A 13,411-nucleotide genomic window follows, 5' to 3' on the forward strand; every position below is an offset into this window, starting at 1 on the left:
GAATTTATCTAGAAAAACTTTTTTTTTAACTTAGGTTTCTAACAAAAACTAGCCATATAGAGTTAAAGGGGAATTTTGAGAGCCTTGGAAAAGTGGGTACCCCCCATATAACAGAAGACAGATTGCCCTCAAGAAGTTATGAGACCTTTACACATGAGCTTCTATCTTGTTAGTTAATGCTATCAAGCTGGCCTACACAGAAATAAAAGGACGAGTTCATCGATGGAAACTACTTTTGCTAACTAAGAAGATATCTAAGGAGTAGATCCAAAGGAAAAAAGAAATGAACATCTATAAAAACCACCTAAGAATCCTCAGTCAGGGAAAGAAACAGATCATATAGTGTACTATGTACTTCAAAGCCAGTAACTCAGGTAGAAAAAGGAGGTGAAAAGGATTCACAAAAGTCCTCAGGGTTTGAGGCTATTATGTATGAAGACAATGATTACATACTTCAGGTATTACAAGGAAGTGAGGGAAGGAAGTCATGTAGATGGCAATTCTGTTGAGGACTTATGGGAAAACCTTCACAAACCATCTGCCAGAACTAGTTGGAAGCCAAAAGAAAGCATAGTTTTTATTGGGCTTATCAGGTGAGACTCTACAAGGATGAGGAAAAGGTGAAAGGAAATAAGAGCTGTGCAAAACTGTGTTTCCTTCTCACAGTGAGGGACCCAATTCATTTTGCATTTTGATTTGTGAAGGTGATACAGATAGCAAACTGGTTTAAGAAACCCTACTATAGACAAGCCCTCAAAGACCCCCAAGTGTCCCTAATCTATACAATCTTATGACCACTGTGCTCTTCAGTGGGATCTAGGTTATCTCCTAAGAATAAGCAGGGATATAGAAGAGAAAGCAGGACTTGTAATAGTTCTGCTTCCCCAGAGTGTATTTAAAGGAATGACGTACCCAAGCTTTCACCAACCTTTAACGTTTGCCTCATCTATTAGCAGAAAAGGGCTCTCTGGAAAAACATCATCTATCTTAATGTAGCTATCTGCTACAGAACACTTACTATGGAAAAGTCAGAATACTAAACACTATGTATATCTTCTCATTTAAATTCTTGTTATGATACCACCTCTGTGAGGCCTTATATGACCTCCATTTTGAAATCCAAAGATTTAGGAACAGGTTGATGTAGCTAATTAGTAGCCATAGTAAGATTCAAGATTGTTCTTTCTGGTTCTAAGTTCTATTCTCTTACCTACTACTATTGGCGGACTTTAAGAAGTCCACAAAAATAGAAGTTTCCCTCATGCTGAATCAGAGGCACATCATTTAGTATTTGTCTCTTGTATAGTTTCTCTACAATCATACAATGCTGGATTTCAGAGGGTGAAAGAGAGGAATGTAGTCAGGGAGGGATCAGAGGGCGAAATGGAAAAAGAGAGATTCACAAATAAAGAACATGCCATGTGAATTCTGTAAATATTGGTCAGTTGGGCAGAGGGTCTAACCAGTACTCTCAAGGAAATGTTGTGCCTCTTCCCACCATTATTTCACACTTTTCCTGCATTTAGAATATTCTCTGAGTTATACCCTGTACCCCCAGAGATATTTTGATATGAAAGAAGAAAGGGAGGGGAGGAGGAAGAGAAAGGAGAAAACAGGGATAAGACACACTCTAAATCAAGTGACATCATGACATACATATCCAGGTTAATGATTTTGATACAATTGCCAGGAGTACCATATTATCCAGTATATGTGTAATCCTATTTTTACTGTAAGATTTAATCCAAAGCAGAAGCAAATTCTAACATGCATCATCCCAACTAATTCTCCCTATAGTCCAATAAGAAGCAGCTTTAGACAAACGCAATATTTATTTCTCTGTTTTGCCACACTCGCCTAAGATTTTACAGAAAACTTTTAAACAAATGCTCTACTTCATGGATAAGACTGAAATAACAGGAGGCCTACAAAGACATATTGAACTGAGACTAATGCCTTAATCAATGGATTGGAAAAATACAGAACAAAAGTACAACTCACAAATTCCCTTTGTGGTAATTTTGCCTTTTTGAGTTTATCTGAAACAAAAAAACCTCTATAGTTCTTTGGACTGTCCAATCTCCTTGATTTTGGTAACAACTTAGAAAGCCTAAGTTTTATAGCCCCATAGTACAAGGAAAAGTAAAATATGGTAATTATTTAGAAAATATGCCCAACATGAGTATGTCTATACATAGTTAAATTCCATATTGTGAAGGAAAGGTTACACCTCAGAAAGTAACAGAGTGAAGTCATTATAGTGAATAGAAAACTGACTTTATAGTCACACAGATTCTACAACAAAGCCCTTTGACAACTGGTTATGTGACAGACTTACTCAGTTTTCCTAAGTTATATATAGCCTTCTCATATGTACAATGGAAATAAAACATGTATAGTAATATTAAAAATTATATGTACATATCTGAGATACTGATATTCAATTAAAGGCAGTTTGTTTTAAAGTTATAATAATGCCAAGCATTCATAGATTTTTTTTCATTCACCTTTCAAAAACTGAATTGAATATATGAAGATACTTCATTATGTGTCATGTCATATGGAATTTTAAGATTTGAAAAAGCATACATGAGTGTGAGTGGGGGGATCAGACAGAGAGAGAGAACCCCAAACACACTCCCTGCTGAGCGTGGAGCCTGATACAGGGGCCTCACAATCCTGAGATCATGACCTGAGATAAAATCACAAGTCAGATGTTTCACCAACTGATGTAAGCCACCCAGGTACCCCATAGAATTTTTCTATTTATATGTACTTAAATATACAATAATGATAGAGTTAAATTCTGAGGAGTCAGTTTAAAATGTGTTTCAGATACATGCCTGTTCAAAGGTCTACATAAGGACCTGTTTATAGTGGTTACTGCCTGAGACAAAACTAAAAAAAATAGTGTCAAGGTCGAAACTTACTTTTCATAACCTTGGCCATCTTTGAATTTTTCATCTTGAGCACTACACATTCTCATGTGTTTATGTGTATATGTATAAAGTATATAACCTAACAGATGTTAGGAGTGTTAATTTCTGGTTAATTTCAGTGGTTGTGTGTGTGTATAAAAGTTTTTTCTATTTTCTATAAAAGTTGATAATTAGAGGGAGGAATCATGGAATTAGATGCAGCTGACTTTGAACTGTTTTCACCACTTTTTAGCTCCACAACCTTTGCCCACTGTCAACCTGTCCACTACATCATTTTCTCATTTCCAAAAAGAGATTAGTAATAATTTCTTTCAAGTGGGAAGATGGTGCAAATCAAATGAGGTACTGTTGAGGTACCAAGCATTTTTGTTGCTGGTACATAATTAGTGTTGAATAAAGAACAGACCATATTTCCATAATGATCAGGAATTATAAGATGAATATAAACACTGTTTTGAAAAATAAGTTATTACACAAAATATAATTAGATATTATCACCATCCATTTATAAATTATCAGAATTATACATTACCAATAAGTTCACTTATCCTGCAGTAAATATTTTTTCCTGAACCTTAACAGCACCTCTCTGAGATGCTTTCATTATATCTTGTGTTTTAATTATTTTGAATTTTTATTTTACTTTCGCCTTGAACTCCCACCTTCTACAGTTCCAGGAAATCTACCAGAAGATATAATAAAGGATAAATGGATGTCTTTGACCCATGAAGATATCAAACTTCACATAGGTATCTACGCCCTACTCATTATGCACCAAAATCTGGACTATAACCCAGGTTTTCAGAAATTAAACTAGTAGTGTCTTAGCTACTTCAGAATTCCTCTACCAAAAAGTGCTCCTTCTTGTTCTCATACCTCACAATGGCCTACATAACTCCCATTTTGCTCTTATCTTGAATTTTGTCTATCTTGATAGAAGTCTCATAGACTCTCATTAGGAATAGAGATTAAACTAATTTTCTGGGTCCTCTAGTAAAATTCTAGTATTTAAATTCAGGTTGTAAATAGAGTAAGGGCAGGTAAACAAGTAGAAAAGAGATAAGAAAAGGGAAAACAGTAAGCATTTTTCAATTTGGTCTTTCATTCATAAAAAAAATCACAGGATTATTAGAAAATTATAGGAAGAGGGCACTTAGAAATGATTTAATCCAAGTTTTTCATTTTACTTTTGAGTCAATTAAGATTCAGGAAAGTTATATAACATGAGAAATTTACACAATAGCTATAAAATTGAGGCAAGAGGGAGATCCCTGGATGGCTCAGTGGTTTAGCACCCGCCTTTGGCCCAGGGTGTGGTCCTAGAGTCCCAGGATCCAGTGCCGCATCAGGCTCCCTGCCTGTGTCTCTGCTCTCTCTCTCTCTCTCTCTCATGAATAAATAAAATTTTAAAAAATAAATAAAAATAAATAAATAAAATTGAGGCAAGAATAAATCCACTGTGCTAGAATATAAGCCTACAGGTTTGGTGATTCTTTGTATCACTAGCATAGGTCATAGACATTGTGGTTAACAATAGGATACCAGTCATGAAAATATAGTCCTTGTCCTTGCTGTTCTTTAAGTGAGAGTCTAATTGGCCAGAAATGTCATAAATGAAATAGGAAATATAGGGTAATAAAAAGCCTTTAAAAATCTATAAGAAGAATCCCAGGAGAAGCTTAACAAACTTCAGAATTTTCTCTGCAATGGCTGGCCCCTTTGCTTTGCAAATGAATATGCATCTGACCAGCCATTACCTAAAGTTTTCTGAAATTATTCGGATATTCTGATGTTTTTCCCTTTCAGTTCCATTCCCTTATATATCCATTTAGTCTCCAAGGAGGCATTAAACTAATTACCTCTGTATAAAATAATTACAGCAACAATCTCCAGAATATTTTTTTTCTCCTTCCATAAGCTGAGTTGTCATCACTTTAAGAAGTTCATGTTCCTTCCCTACACAACCAGTCAACCTGACAGCATTTGGAAAGAAGGATAACCAAAACAACAACTTGTCTAATGCATGCCTCAAATGCCAGATCAAATTGTTAGGGGAGGTTAGGGAGAAAGGTGGTGGTGGGGAACTGGAGGGAACAATGAAATCTTGTTCCATCGCCACTAACATGGTATGTGAATTCAACATAATGCCTTACATCTGGAATCACAAAAGCATGATTAAGGAAAACAGAATTGTAGGGCTTCTTCTCATCTGTGTCCTCTAGTTTGTAATTTGTTGAGGTGATGTATTAATTTTCTAGTGCTGCTTTAACAAATTACCACAAATTTAGTGGCTTAAAACAACATATTTTATTATCTTATAGGTCTGAAGGTCAGAAGTCCAAAATCAGTCACTGGCCTAAAATCAAAATGTCAGCAAGTCCAGGTCATTCTGGAAGCTCTAAAGGGAGAGTTCACTTCCTTTTCTTTTTTAGCTTCTAGAATTTATCTATAATCCTTTCCTCATGACCTTTTTCTTACTCCAACCTCCTGCTTCTATATTCATATCTTCTACTCCTGACTTTGTGCCTCCATCTTATAATCACACCCGTGATCACACTGGGCTGATCCAGGTAATTCAGGATAATTTCCCTATTTCAAGACCTTAAACGCAACCACATCTGCAAAGTTGATTTGTCATGTATGGTAACATTTTCCCAGGTTTTAGGAATTAAGACATCAACAATTTTGTGTATGATCTATAAATTCCCAGAAACAAACCACCAGAACTGAAACAGGAAAAAGTGGAAAATTTAAACAGACCCATTACCAGCAAAGGAATGAAATCAGTAATCAAAAACTTCCCAACAAATAGAAGTCCAAAACCAAATGGCTTCACAGGTATATTCTACCTTTAAAAATAGTTAATATCTATTTTTTCAAACTATTCCTACAAACAGAAGAGGAAGGAAAACTTCCAAATCCATTCTTTGAGGCCAGAATTACTCAGATACCAAAATCAGATAAAAACTCAACAAAAAGAGAGAACTACAGGCAATATCTCTGATGAACATAGTTACAAAAATCCTCAACAAAACACTAGCACCAGGATGAAGTGAGATTTATTCCTGGGTTGCAAAGATGGTTCAATATTCACAAATCAAAGAACATGATACATCACATTAATAAAAGAAATAATAAGAACCATATGATCATTTCAATAGATGGAGAAAAAAGCATTTGATGAAGCATAATATCCATTCAGGATAAAAACCCTCAACAAAGCAGGTTTAGAAGGAACATACCTCAACATAATAAAGGCCACTTATGAAAAACCCACAGCTAACATCACATCCAATAGGGGAAAAACAAAGCCTTTACCCTAAGGTCAGGAATAAGACAAAAATGTCCACTCGTGCCATTTTATTCAACATAGTACTGTTAGTCCTAGCCACAGCAATCAGAAAACACAAAGAAATAAATAGCATCCAAATCAAGAAGGAAGAAATAAAACTTTTGCTATTTATAGATGACATAATACTATATATATAGAAAACCCTATAGATTCCACCAAAAAAACCTGCTACAACTGATAAATGAATTAAGTCACAGGATACAAAAATCAATGTACAGTAATCTATTCCATTTCTACACACCAATAATGAATCATCAGAAAGAGAAATTAAACATTCCCATTTATAATTGTACCAAAAACCACCAGATACCTAGGACTAAACCTAAACAAAGAAGTGAAAGATCTGTATTCTGAAAACAAACAATTAGAATTCTAACAAACCTAAAATTTGTATGGAAGCACAAAAGACCCTGACTAGCTAAAGCAATCCTGAAAAAGCAAAGCTGGAGGCATCACAATTCTGGACTTTAAATTATATTATTAAGCTGTAGTGATCAGGACAGTATAGTACTGGCATAAAAATACACAGATCAATAGAACAGAATAGGAAATCGAGAAATAAACCAATAATAATGACCAATATGGTCAATTAATCTTAGACAAAGCAGGAATGAATATACAATGGGAAAAAGATAGTCTCTTCAGTAAATGGTGTTGAGAAAACTGGACAACATATGCAAAAGAGTGAAACTGGGTCATTTTCTTACACCATACATGGAAATAAATTCAAAAGGGATTTGGATTAATAATAAATAAATAAAATAATTAATAATGATAAAATAATAAATAAATTCAAAATGGAATTTGAATAAATTAAAAAACCTAAATATGAGACTCAAAACCATAAAAATACTTAAAGAGCACAGGCAGTTATGTCTCTGATATTGGCCAAAGATAGATTCCCTGAGGTAAGGAAAACAAAAGCAAATTTCAACCATTAGGACTACATCAAAATAACAAGCTTCTGCACAATGAAAGAAACAATAAATAAAACTAAAGGCAACCTATAGAATAGGAAAAGTTACTTTCAAATAACATATCTGATAAAGGCTAACATCCAAAACATGTAAAGAACTTATAAAACTCAACACTTAAAAGACAAATAAACCAATTAAAAAATGGATAGAAGACATGTAGAGACATTTCTCCAAAGACATGTGAAAAGATACTATTACTCATCATCAGGGAAATGCAAATCAAAACTACAATGAGATATCACTTCATACTTGTTAGAATGGCTAAAAAAAATTTAAAAAATTTTAAAAAACACAGGAAACAACAGGTGTTGGTGATGATGTAGAGAAAAAGGAACCCTTCTTGCATTGTTGCTGGGAATGGAAACTGAAGCAGCCACTGTAGAAAAGCTTATGGAGGATCCTCAAAGTTAAAAACAGAGCTACCTTATGATTCAGCAATCTCATTCTTGGTTATTTTACCCAAAGAATACAAGAACACTAATTCAAGGGGACACAAGCACCCTTCTGCTTATATTAATCCATCTATTCTTTAGTTTTATTTATTCATCTTGATATCAATTCATTCAATCTTTCAAGATAAATTTATTGTATGTCTCTTTATTTATTTATTATTTATTATTATTATTTATTATTATTATTATTAGTGAATCAAATAATCAAAGTCATGGTCTCTTTTTGTGGAACAGAAAAAAAAAATCCAGGAATAGAAGGTCAATGACATTCTACTTTAAAAAATTTGTAAAGCAAAGCAAGAGAATAAACAATGACAGTGTTACCACACAATGATTAAGGAAGGCCTCTCTGAGGAGGGAGAGCCTACATTAGTCTTGAACAGGAATATTCCACGTGAAATAATTGGGAATAGAATTCTAGGCACAAGAAATGGAGGCCAAGTGCCCTGAGGCAGGAACAAGGTTAGTGTATTTGAGAAATATTCAGGACAGCAGTGAGGTGGGAAGAGGCTAAGAAGTAAAAATATGATGGGAGATTAGTGTGGAGAAGTATTCAACTGAGAGATCAGATACAAAATTATATAGGGTTGAAAGTAATTCATGGATTTATAATAAGAACATCACATGATTTGATTGAATGAAGCAGCATTATAGAGGAACAAAAGTAAACATACGGATCACCAGTTGAGACAGATTGCAAAAGTCTGACTGGGAACTGATGATGCCTTACACTACGGTTCATTTTTATGATAAAAACTGTTTAGATTTGACATGTACTTTCAAGGCAGAGAAAATGGGATGCGTCACATGACTGTCTATACAGAATGAGATAGAGGTCAAAGAAGATTCCTGAAATTCTTGTCGCACTGTTCAAAGACAAAGCTGTATGTAAACTGTAGAACACTGGTGTAAGAAGATTCAGGGGTTTTTGTCTGTTTTGGATGGTAGGTGTTAAATGCTTCGTCATCATCCAAGGGGAAATGTTGCTTACAGGTATTTACCAGCCAGGAAATTTCTAGAGGAATTGGGGCTGGAATTCCAAGTATAGGAGTCACTAGCTTATAATGAATCCACATATTTTCATGTAAAGGGCTTATTTCCTTTTTTTCTTTCTTCATTGTTAACTTGCTACTCTACAAATTACAGATGTTTATCTGTACTACAACAATCTACTTTGACTTCACATATTTCTCATTCTTTTTATTTGATATTTAATATAACAGTATTTATATTTACTTTAGATAGTTCTATTAGAAGTTTGCAAAAACAGAAATTCATCACGAGATAGACTGGTAAAAACACTGATTTAACATGTAAGAGTAGGTCTTAGGGTTAGGTAAACAATGGTCTTTAGTCCATTTATCAGTGGTGTTTTCCAGATACAAAGATTTTTGCTTCCCTTTAACTTTGCAACTTCAGTAACTATACAAATATAATGCAATAACCTGATTACAATAGTAATATCCTGCATTTATAGAATCCACAATTTGCTCAAAAATATTGATTGGCCCTTTGCCATATGCAGAATCAATCTAAATGTTAGGTATATAGTTATGAACAATACAGACAAAACTCCCTCCCTTCATGGACTTTACATTCTAATGCACAAGGTATAATTTAAACAAGTAAAATATAATATTAGTTTAGGAAATACAGATATATGTGTATGTTTCCACATATATACACACATGTGCACACATTATCAGATTTCAAGACTATGAAATATTAGGAAGTGGATGCCATCTCATATAAGGTGCCCAGAAAGTCTCACTGAATAGGTAAATTCTGAGCAGAGATCTGAAGGAAACAAATTTGAGGCTGAAGGTTATACAATCAGAGAGCAATGCCTACTCAAACTGCCTAGATACTATAAGGGATGAGATACTGCTGATGTGTTTTCTTAAACATCCAAATAGCAATTCTTCCTCTAAATTTCAGTTAAGAAGTTACTTCTTCCTTGATAATGAAAAATGGTAACCTGCTGTAATCTCAAAATATCTACATTGCTTGAATTGTGTAGACCATAATTATGAACATATTAAAAATCCAAATCCTAACATGTGCACACATACATGCACGCACAAAATCACACAAAATTTAATAAGTGTCACTGAAAGAAGAGAAACACTGAAGAGAGAAACAACCTTTCTTCTACTTCAGGTCAGTGTCCTCAGGGGAAAAAAATGAAATGTTTCTATACATGGCTTAGCATTTTAGGAAGTTATGGGATAGAATAGAACAATTATTAAAAGTAATTTTACTTTTATTAACTTAAATCATGGAAGTAGCTTAAGATATTTGAGTTTTTGAGGCCATATAATTTATCCATACCTATATATTATATGTAATGAAAACTGTCATTATTTGTAATATATTGCAACTAGAATTTATTCCTTCAATGAACTACTTTCACCCATTGAATAGATGTTTACTGAGTATTTACAGAATGAAGAGAATCCATATAAGTTAATAATATTATCCTAAGCATATTTTTGTTTCAGCATTTTGTACTTGTTCTTTCCTGTCTGGTATGTTCTTCCCCCAGATCTTTGCAAGTGTAGTTACTCAGATCTTAGCTGCAAAGACAGGTCCCTCTTTCATATCATAGCCACAACAACTTTGATCATTCTTCCCTTTACTCTTAAGATTTATGAACTAATATTACACTATATTGTGTAATATAGTGCCTTATGTTGCTTTATGGAGATTGTATTCTATTATTTTTTTAAAAATTTTATTTATTTATTCTTGAGAGACAGAGACAGGGTAGGGGGGAGGCAGAAACATGGCAGGGGGAAAAACAGGCTCCATGCAGGGAGCCCGACATGGGACTCGATCCTGGGTCTCCAGGATCACGCCCTGGGACGAAGATGGGCTAAACTGCTGAACCACCCAGGCTGCCCAATTGTGTTCTATTAATATATTGGTTTCTTGATATGCTTATCCCACCCTGCAGTAGAAGTGAACTCTAAGACAAAAAATGTGTCTGTTTACCGTTTTTAGCCATGTATCTCACTATCTGGAGTAGTGCCTAGAATACATAATGAGTTCAATATTAAAACGGATTAAAACATGAAAAAGGTCATGGCATATGTCATCAAAATACCCACTGTTCAATAGAGGATCTTACACATGAAGTCTTCAGTTTAAAACAGCATAGAGTAGGAAAAGGAAAAAAATTATCTAAGTATCCTTGAATTTTAAACTGAAAATTATAATCATATCATTGAAAATCCAGAGAAAAAAATAGTCAACAGGCTCTTAACCAGAACATTCTGCTTTCACCTAATTTTATATGGGAGGGAAAAAAATCAGCATGTTCAAAGAATCTAGTTATAGGACTCAAACATTAAAGAAATGGTGACAGTAGTATTATATAAAATAACAAGCACAAAAAACTTAAGTTTTAGTACTCAAATGTAATTGAAAGTGTTAAATATTCAACATTCTCATTCTCTTGTCATTTCTCTGCCTTATCAATTTTTACCTCTTGTTCTTCAACATAGCTCTAAATGATGCCCAAACAACAACAAAAAAATATTTTCTTCTAGAGTTTTTAGTCATGAGGGCAAGAGATCAAAAGCATGTGTTAAATACAGACTACAAATGAATAGAATGAAACCTAAAATATCAATATGGCAAGTGAGTGAACATCTTATGCATTTGTTATTTCCAGTTAAGATTCTACTGAAAATATCATGCATGATATATCCTAGTATATCCAGTCTTGAAACTTACTGAACTGTTTGAAGCCATTCTATTTAATCTCAAAATAGTTTCCTTATTTTTTTTTAAAGATTTTATTTATTCATTCATGAGAGATACAGAGAAAGATGTAGAAATATAGGCAGAAGGAGAAGCAGGCTCCACAGAGGGAGCCCGATGTGGGACTCAATCCTGGGACTCAATCCTGGAACTCTGGGATCAAGACCTGAGCTGAACACAGAATGCTTAATCGCTGAGCCACCCAGGCATCCCAATAGTTTCCTTATTTTAGAAGGTATGCCTTTTCTACTTACATTTCTATAGCAAGAATTTTTCATTCATCCTTTCTTTAAAAATTATAATGCTTTATTATTTTCATAAATTTATTGATGATGACTAATAGAAAATATTCTCCATGCCTCACCAATATACTCCCTTGGACATTCATCCTCCTTGCTTAAAAATTTGATAAACTTTATTTCAGAGGCAGTAGAGAACTTCCTTTCAATAGCCTAAACATCTAACCACAATCAACCAAATTTTATCTCCAACTATGCAGGATCCCTCAAAGTACTTTTCAGCAAATCATACATACTAAGAAAAAAATTCCTGTGAACATACACCTTCGACCTTTTGCAAAATGTAATGACTTTACATTTTGCAAAATGTAATGCAAAATAGCAAAATAAAATCAGTTTTATTCTTCACATCTAATTTTTTTTTTGAAGTTTGATTTTTACTCCTCCATGAAACTATGCAAATATTTTTCTAGAGGGGTATTTCTGTATTCTAAACTCATATTTTAATTCATACATAGCTATAATGGGACTATGAAAGTGTAAATTTGGGGATCCTTGGGTGGCTCAGCAGTTTAGCGCCTGCCTTCCACCCGGGGTATGATCCTGGAGTCCCAGGATCGAGTTCCATGTCGGGCTCCCGGCATGGAGCCTGCTCCTCCCTCTGCCTGTGTCTCTGCCTCTCTCTCTCTCTCTCTCTCTCTCTCTCTCTCTTTCTGTCTCTCATGAATAAATAAATAAAATCTTTTAAAAAAAGTGTAAATTTAAGTTAGTAAAATTATGAACTCAATTCTTTAGTCACACTTCCTCAAATGTTTACAGGTAGGTAATGGCTACCATACTGAACATACAGGCCAAAGGGCTGGCTTTTGGAGGATGTCAACAGAAGACTTGAATTTTAGAAAACATAGAAGTCCGGTGGATACAATAGCCTTTTTCTCACAGTTGAGTGGCTGTCCTTTAGAAGGAAGATCTAACTTGGTATCCCCAAAGGTCAAAGTGAGGTAATAGCTAAAAACTGTAAGAAAATGAATTTTGGCTCCATATTAGGAAACAAATTTACTCTCAGGCCATAAAAAGTGGAGACACTTCTTGAGGAGCATAAAGTAGAGGAGTGTATAGTAGAAATTTATATAGGAGAGTTGAGCCTGGAAGAGTGGCTGAGTTATATGACTAAAAGGAACTGTCCTGCTACTGGTACGGTTAATGTCTTGAATGGTCAGTGAGAGACAGCAATGCTTGCTTAAATTTCCACAGATAAATTCTGTGAACACTGGAATATATACTCTTAGCCCTAGCTCAGTACGATTGAACTAGAAGTTCTGAGATAAATATCTGATAATCCATGTATTTAATACATGCCCAAGTGATTAATATTTAGAAGAAAGCTAGGAAATCAAGGTGAATGGTATCATCTTCTATCACTGAAGGAAATGCAACAGCACTATTTGTCAAAGGCTAGCAGAAAGATTTACAGCTGCCTATGAAAAAATAAGCAAAAGTTGGAAAAATAGAAAAAAGAAGTATATCTTAGAAGATGAGCTCAGAAAGGACTATGGAATATATATATATATATAATCAGTAAGAGACAGTGTTGCCTTTTTAACATATTTAAAGTGTGGAAAAAATACACATTTCCTTCCACTAGGATGTTTACATTTCAAAAATACAATTAATGAACATAAGTAAA

Source organism: Vulpes vulpes, chromosome 11, assembly GCF_048418805.1.
Source record: "Vulpes vulpes isolate BD-2025 chromosome 11, VulVul3, whole genome shotgun sequence".
Lineage (NCBI taxonomy): Eukaryota > Metazoa > Chordata > Mammalia > Carnivora > Canidae > Vulpes > Vulpes vulpes.